The sequence below is a fragment of the Hevea brasiliensis genome, chromosome 11 (assembly GCF_030052815.1).
Source record: "Hevea brasiliensis isolate MT/VB/25A 57/8 chromosome 11, ASM3005281v1, whole genome shotgun sequence".
Taxonomy (NCBI): domain Eukaryota; kingdom Viridiplantae; phylum Streptophyta; class Magnoliopsida; order Malpighiales; family Euphorbiaceae; genus Hevea; species Hevea brasiliensis.
In genome coordinates this window covers 99,358,744-99,367,336 of record NC_079503.1, presented here as the reverse complement: position 1 = coordinate 99,367,336, position 8,593 = coordinate 99,358,744, and the positions used below count along the sequence as shown (strand labels likewise).

General features: G+C 32.4%; 1 long non-coding RNA gene across 3 annotated transcripts in view; it reads left to right on the top strand.

Annotated features, from left to right (window-relative positions):
• The first annotated feature begins 4,021 nt into the window (after positions 1 to 4,021).
• The window catches only part of LOC110638627 (uncharacterized), a 23,670-nt gene continuing 19,098 nt past the window's right edge, over positions 4,022 to 8,593 (top strand). For 2 of the 3 annotated variants that reach the window (XR_009141497.1, XR_009141496.1), the window contains exons 1-4: positions 4,022 to 4,376; positions 4,732 to 4,974; positions 5,563 to 5,668; positions 5,880 to 5,989. This is a non-coding gene — a long non-coding RNA (uncharacterized LOC110638627). Of the gene's footprint in view, positions 4,377 to 4,731; positions 4,975 to 5,562; positions 5,669 to 5,879 lie in introns of all 3 variants that reach the window. The other variant, XR_002491723.2, reaches the window with a different exon arrangement.

Here is an 8,593-nt window from a genome sequence, read left to right as displayed (position 1 = left end):
CCAGAAATGCCTAAATCGTGCTTTGATACCACTAAATGTGAAACCCCTCATCCGTCTACAATGTAGCCAAGCAAGACATATCACACTCGGTGCCGGAGCGTCTTAACTTAACTCATTACATTTCTTATATGGTACCACTAAATGTGACACCCCTCACCCATCTACAATGTAGCAGAGCAAGGCATATCACACTCGGTGCTGGAGCATCTTAACTTAACTTATTACATTTCTTATTATTCACATTTATTTTATTAATTTGGGTCAATTTATTTACCGGAGAAACTGACAGAGTTTTTCCTAATTTATTAATATTTTGACGAGTTTCCACTTGATTAAAAATAATTTTATAAATATTTTTATTCTCATTCAAATCATTAATTTAATCTCACTCATATAAATACATATGAAATTCCAAATCATTTTCATACATACACAATTCAAATATGAAATTGCAAACTTTATTAATTTACATCATGTGCATATTTAATGTACAAACTAGATCTGCCACAGTCTGAGAGTCATCTCTACATTTTGTTTTTGGTAGGCCCATGTCTTAGATTTTTTATTTTTGGATCATTGTACATAAATAGAGTGTAATTCATTTTGATATTGTAAATTAATTGTAAATGGTTGTCTATAAATCTTTTCTGAATTATATATTTCCTTGAAATTTTATGAGTAACCATGATATGACATGATGACATATGGAATATGAAATAGATATGATATTGATTTTAACAGGTGAATAGTGGAACCCACCATATACTAATATAACAGAGAAAACTCTATCCAGATTTCCACGTATGGATAATATGAATAAAAGGAGTTTAAATTAACAATGTACATGATAAGACAAGATAGAGTCCTTCGGCACCGAAGGCACACTTTGCTCGGCTACACTGTAGACGGGTAAGGGGTGTCACAGCCCAAGTAACCTATAACAGACTATAAAGACTGGATACACAGGAGTATACTAGTTAGACATCCATATGTCTATCATGTATACATATGTCATGTCAGGCACAAGGCCAACGGGCAGATGTAAAGCCAGAAATCAAATCAGGCATAAGAGCCGATGATCACATCATGTCAGGCATAAAGCTAGAGGAATAACCATATCAGACAGATATTATCTATCAATGATCATTCATGTGGGTAATACTGCAATCTGTAGTCCCTAATTGGTATACCAATTGATACAAGCTATATATATAAGTCTAGGTATACTTTGGGCAAATTAGTGTTATTAAGTACTTATAGACTTATTATTTTATGTTATGCACTATTAGTGCTTTATAGCAATTTCATGTCATTTGAAATGGAAAAATAGGTTCCAATCTCACTTTCATGTAACTTATGTATTTGGCAAATCATTTAAGTAATTTATATATCATGTATCAACTAATTCCTTGAACCACCCTTTAGGTACTAATTCTAGCCCTCAATATTTACTTAGCAAATTGGCCAAGATGTAGACACTATTTGGTTATACTTCCTTCATAAAAATTGTTTCTCTATGTCTTATTTTTGTTTTCCTTTTTGAATCATATCATTTGCCGTTTTAGAACTCAAGTTATAGTCAAATTACTAAAACTGGTTCATTGACCCTTTATGGTTCCAGAATTAGGCAGATTTTGAAATACCAACTTTGTCTAGTTATTTGAGCATGCTACAGTTATTTTTAGGCCTAAGGTTCTTGATATGAGTTGTCCCCCTATGTCTTAGGGACACTTAGGTTCAAGAATTACAATTTTTCAAGCTATGTAAGGTGAGTTATGGCTAATTTAATTGACCTGGACTCCTGAACCCTGTGCCTTCAAGATTTCATATTCAGGTCAGTATCTATGATTCCCATTTTAGAGTTCTTACACTCAAAATTTGAGAAAAGTTCTTATATCAAAATTAGAGTTCTATTTCTTAGGTTTCCAGAATAATGTGGCTCATCTCAATTGAAGTTTCCTAGTGAGAGATATAATTGAACTACTATCCAGGGGTCAAGTGGTTATTTAGTTCAAGTTCAGGACTTTACAGAATTGGGTGAATTGAATTGTTCTAGCAAATTCTCTAAATTGCATTAGGTTATGGGTTTTGGTCAAAACACCAAAATTATAGTTCTAAGTCTTATGGAGATTTTGGCTTTAGATTCACTGCATTTGCAATTTTTTGGAGAGTTATGGTATTTTTGCTAAAACTAGTTAAGTAGGTCAAAGTCCAGAATTTCAGGTCAGGTTCTGGTTCTGATCAGAATTATTGACCTAAATTTTTCTAGCAAATTGGTTGGGTTAGAGTTAGAACTGGACTCTGTGTTCTTCATGAAAAATGTGCTTCTATGTCTAACATTTCCATTGATTCAAGAATCAAGTCATTCTGACCTTCCTAGAGTGAGTTATGCCCATTTAAACGTTTACTATTTATATGGTCATTTTTCCAAGTTCAGCAGGTGGTTATCCAGATTCAAGCCAATTTTAGGTCATTTTGTGTTTGATTTTTGGGCAGGGTATCTTCATGAAAAATGTGGCATTTTGTCCTAAGTTGCATCTTCAATTGGCCTCACACTAATTGGAGCTACACAATTCAGTTTATAGCCACACAAACCTACTGGACTAAAAGGTCCAACATTCCAGCACAAAGCAATACTTCCAAATCTTTATTCAATTCCACAACTCTCTTCAATACATGGTTAAACCACATCAAATTGTCAACAATTGACCTCAACAAACTCATTTGAACATCATATTAACAAACCCCTAAACTCCATGCAAAACCCTAACATCCATAACCATATCTCATGCAAACTCATACCAAACTCATACCAACTCAATATATCCATTATATATACTCATTAACAACACTAATAGACACATCAACTTTCATTAAAACCATCAAAAGCCCCATGTATATAGGCTAGTAGGAATTTATGATTTTCCATTCATACAAAATTTTTCAAGTTTTCATGCAATTCTTCCCATAAACTAACCTAATATCAAGAATAGAAAAGGAGAGGAGAGTGAGACTTGCACTAACCACACTTGGTAGAATTTTCCCTTTGCTAAACTTCAATTTTCCTTCACTTTCTTAGCAGTCAAACACTCTAGGAGGATCAAATGACAATTTTTAATGGAGTGAGATAGGAGTTTTGTGGTGAAATGCAAGGGAAAATCAAGCTTGAGAAGACAAAAATGGAGGGAGAAGTCCATGGAGTGGAGCCGGCCATGGATAAGCAAGGGAGGAAGATGATTTTTCTTTAGTCAATTTTTGTCTTATGTTAAGTATTTATCCTATGTAATTGAATTAAAATTTTGATGATGTTATTATATCATCATGCCTAATCATGCTTATGTTATCATGTTGTAAGGTTTATGTCATAATTTAATTTCATTTTCTTTTCTTTCTTTTCCCCTTTCCATTACACAATTCACGATGTTAATTCATTTTAAATGTTTTGTTTTCACTCATTTTGATTGATATTTAGGTCAAAATTTATCTTTGAATGTGAAATGATCAAAATGCCCTTTATCGAATCATGATTTATCTTTATTGATTGGCATTATTTTCCTTACATTTTTTTTGACATTTTCATTGCCATTAATCATTCAATTTAGTTCCAAATAAATGTCTCATAGGTTCCTCGTGAGTGTGGGGTTGGCAACTAAACTTTCAATTAGTTCTCCAAATGGTAACCCATCATCGGGACCTCTAACTTATTTAACTGATTTACACTTCGCTTCTTTCATCTTTCTTTAACTTTGCTTGATCTTTATTCAACAAATTTATAACTCCTCACTCTAGTTTAAGTATATTTTTTAATATTTTAACTGTCTAATTAAATATTAGTAATTGAAATAATAGAACGTACAGACTACCTAATTTGAGGATGTTACAGAACATATCCTCAAGTGAAAATTTTTAAAAAAAATTTTATTATTAAAAAATTAGGATCGAAAATCACGCCATTTCAAAAAAAAAAAAAGTAAAAATTGAGCAAAATAAAATGTTTTTGGGGTCCAAACACGACCAGACCGCCTTTGGCGTTTGCCAACACGTAGAGCTCGAAAAGTTACATGGAATAAAAAAAAAACCTTGAATCGGACATCGGACGACGAAGGTATCCCCTTTCAATGCTTTTAATCCATGCCACTGCCACACGACCGAGCCTAGTGTTAGCGCGCCTGGGCTGTACTCAACGATTCATATCGGGCGCACTCTCCCTTCCTGATTATCTGTTCGAAGATTCATTCATTGTTCATAAACACTCCACACAGCAGAGAGAAGAAAACACAATCTCTTTCTCTCTCTCTAACAGCCATGGATCTCTTTGGTTTGGGCAGGCGAGTTTTCGACTTCAAATTTTCCCTGGATCTCTTTGGTCTGGGCAGGTGAGTTTTCAAGACTACTGATCCATAGATTTTCTTCCTATTGTGCTCTTGGTTCTTTTTTTTTTTTTACTCGAGTTCTTCATCAGCGTTGTTGTGGGTAATATCTGGTGATTTAGTACGATGTAAATTCAGCGTTGTTCAATGATTTTCTTTTTAAACTTTATTAGAATTAAAGCTTCCAAAATTTTATGGACCGATTTCTATCAAACAGCACAAGGAATAAACAATGTGAATTGCTGAGCATGATTTCCCAAGATGTTCACTGCCTCTTTTGATGTGCTGTTCTTGATATCATTTTGCTTTCCTTGAGTCTGTTTGGCTAATAATCCTTGTATATGATATCATTAATTTGCAGATCCAGTAGACCATGGAGAACATGCTTTTGCATTGAATGTTCAAATCATATGATAAGGCGAGAAGCATGTTCTGTTAGTATTCAGTGACTGAAGTTTTATCGCAAGGCCATGGTTGTCTCTCTTCTTCTTTAAATTAACTTGGGACAGGCGCTTTCCCTTAGGCTAGTGTTTGTGAAAATGGTACAAATTAAGTTGGTGCATAAACATGCCGCTCAAAGGTACAACTGAGGTTACAGGAAAAGGTACTTTCTCATCCCAAGTATTTCCAGAAGATTTTATTGGACTGCCAACCCCTAAGGTTTTTCTTTGCGTAAGAAGTGAGATATGGCATTTAGGCTCCAATATTTTTGTGGACAGCAACATGTTTGAGGAAATAATATCTACTGTTTGATTGCAATTAAATTTTGGAAATTATTCTATGACCTATGGGGTATATCTGAAAATATACGTTTTCTTACAGTAAAACTATGAAAATGTTTGAACCTGTAGCGAATTCATGATTTTCTATTTATAGTTGAATATGACAAAAAATTACACAAAAGAGGGTGATGGTTATTGCTGGTGAAACAAAAATTTCTATTTGTACTCTGAACCAGGTTAAGAATAGTGCATCATGCAAATTCCTTGAGACCACCTTCTAATTATCTGTACTTGTTTATTCCTGTTTCCATCTCTCTCTCTCTCTCTCCTCTATTTTCTCATTTCTTTTAAATTTCTTTTTGTATTTCAAGTTCCCCTATTTTGTGCTTCGCTTGGCTTCAGTTTAGTTGTAGCCTATAGTTTTGCTTGTCTATGGTAATTATGATTTCTAAAAGTAGTTTTTGTATCAGCAAGGTAGTTTTCGTATCAGCAAGCCTTCAGCCCTGCTTCTTCTACTGTGGGTACTTTTTGTCACTTATCAGGAGGCCTTTGGCAGTCGGCCCTGCTACTTTTGAAGTAAATAGCTACTCGTTTATGATTTATGGTGATTGTTAAATTTTGCTGATGCCTTTGTTAGTTAGAATGTTAAATATGTCATGATTGTTGAATCCATAAGAAGAATGTCTAAAAAAGGGTCGGGTCTTGTTAAATGTGTCCCAGAACAATTAAATATGTTAGGATTATCTCTGGAATTTGGAATGACAGATTTTTTTACAATTGATTGTAGATGGTCGCAAAACAATTTATTGTTCAAGCTGTTGATGACGCCATCAAAGGTAGATTACGCCTTTCATAAATGTGTTCAAGGTGTTACTCTCTGGCCTTTCTCATCTCAAGGTATGTCTCTTTCACATTGCTGTTTTCCTTTTTGGATATTTGTGTTCTATCTTAGTCCTGTTGTAATTATATACTGCCTTCCACATGCACTGCATCCGCGATTCCATCCAATAGAATTTGTTTTCCAATTTTCCCTTCCAATTGCATGTAATCTTAATTTGGAACAATAAGATGTGCAGAATGACTTTGAGATAATCAAATCAAAAGCACATTTCATTATAAACTCGATGCAGCTTTCAGCTTCATTTAGTAAAAGAATATTGCTTAAATGGATTTCTAATTAATTCACTTTTGCCAACAATTCTTTTCTTCTTAGACATTTATGTTGCTTTTATTAAATTAATGGAAATGAAAGTAAATTAGCGTGGAAATAATCTTGGAAGCTTACTATACTTGACAGCTTCAAGACTAGACTTGCTCTCTCTACTAGTTTACTATTTGCAGAGTCCTAGTTAAAAAGCCTTTAGGTGCAGCGAAAAAAGTTATTCACAACTTTACTTCTGCTAAAATGGGACTAATTGCACAAATTGATGAGTGAGAAATCTTTATTCCATGTAAATGGGAATTTGAAAGGAAGGTAGAGAGGGAAAATAAAAACAGAGTAAAATGTTCTCTCTAGTTTGGGTAGCGAGTAAAGGTGAAGGGTTTAGTAAAATTTAAGAAATAAAGTTAACTTTGAAATTAATAAAGAAAGGGTTTGCATATTGGAGCATAATGGAGCTTCATATAAATCTGTTTTTGTTCTGCTGCAACTCTTAAGGAGATTATCACATCATGACGTCTGAATGGAACGTTATGGTATTGATTAAGGAAAATGGAGTTTAGGATCTACAGATTCTCGCTAGTACCATGGACAATGGATTGGAAGTGATATGGAGGCGAGATGGGTTTAACATATATATATATATATATATATATATAGACACACACATAATGTGATGGTGACAGGCATTGAGTGAGCTAAAATGGGTTCTTTGGTGGAGTGATTTTGGGGCGGAGCTGAACCAAAGAAGAGTTGGGTAAGGCGGAGATGAAGGAAGAAGACAAAGTTTTTGTTGTTGAGGGGAGGTTATTTGCTTGAAGGTGGTGATTGCGCGAGATTTTAGGCGGAACGACACTAAGAAGGAGCGTTTTAGGCAGAGTGATTTTTCCTTCCTTTTTTCTATAATTACTCTCTATTTCCCCCTTCATAGTAAAATATGAAGTACTTATAGGAGAGTTAAACCCTAAAATAAAGTATTGTCATTTAAACAGAGGCAAAGAAGGGTTGATATTAAAATGTACAATTTTTTTTTTTAATTTAAGGGTCTAAATTGAAAGGGACTTTTGTTTTATTTCTTTTTTATTCAAGGCTAAAAAATTCCTCATAAATTGAATCAAAATTTGAGATTGCATTGTACTAATTTTGTCTTTTTTTTTACTTTGAATAATTTTTCATTTAATGGTGGAAAATTAATCTTTCAAAATATTTAAGGTCTTTCAAAATATTTAAGGGTTAGGTTAATTAGGACAAATTTGTTTTATTATTTTTGATTATAAGGTCTACATTTATCCTTACAAAAATTGAGGGTGGAGATTAAATAGTATAACTTCTTTAGCTAATTTTAATCTAAGGATTTGAAATTAGTCATTTAATAAATTTTATAAATGAAATTTAATTGTATCATTTTATTTTATTTTCCTAAATCTAATGTTTAAAAAAAATTAAAACAATAACGCTAGTGATTAGCTTAAATAATTTTGCCCTTTTATTTATTTTTTTAAAAATAAAATTAAATTTAATGGTTGAAAATATGCCTAATGCTGGAGATTAAATTTGGTAAAAAAGAATTTTTTTTTCAAAATTATAATTAAAATTAAAAATTAAAAATTAAAGTTAAAATAAAGATAAAAATCTAATTAAGGGTATAGGAGAAAGGAAATTAAATTTGATTGGGATTAAAATTAAAATCGGAATTGAGAATTGATAAATTTAATAACTGAAATTAATAAATTATTTAAAAATAAAATTAATATTTGGTTAAGATTTGAATTAATATGTAAGAAAATAAATTAAAATTTATTTATTATTATTTTTTAATTAATAATTTATGGAAGCACTGGACAAATTCATTTGGTCCATTTCTAGCGTCTGACCTTTGCTCTAGCCGGTGCGTGATGACATTAAAGCCAAAGATAAATACTTCAAAATGAAATAGACGTGTTAGTTTTACAGACACCAGGTAATAATATTTATACCTGATGTGTTTAATACATTAAATTCTCGCACCATTTAGAATTCATCACCACTCTAAGATAGAAGAAGCGAAAAATCGACTTGGAAATCTCTTAGCATATGTGAATAGGTCACATACTAATGAATTAATTTACAATTGAAACCCATTTAAACTAAATGCAAAATTCTAAACTGTATTTGTAGCTGCATTTTCTTTAATATCAGTTTTAACTTAGATGCAAATGTCAACTATATGCAAGTCTAGGCCACAACTTTACAGATTAGGTTAGGGATTAAGTTAAACCTAGAATTTATATTAAAGTAATTTTAGCCAATCAGTTAAAGAAATGGTGTGGACGTGGAGAAGCAAGCAAGCAAGGAAAAAAAAT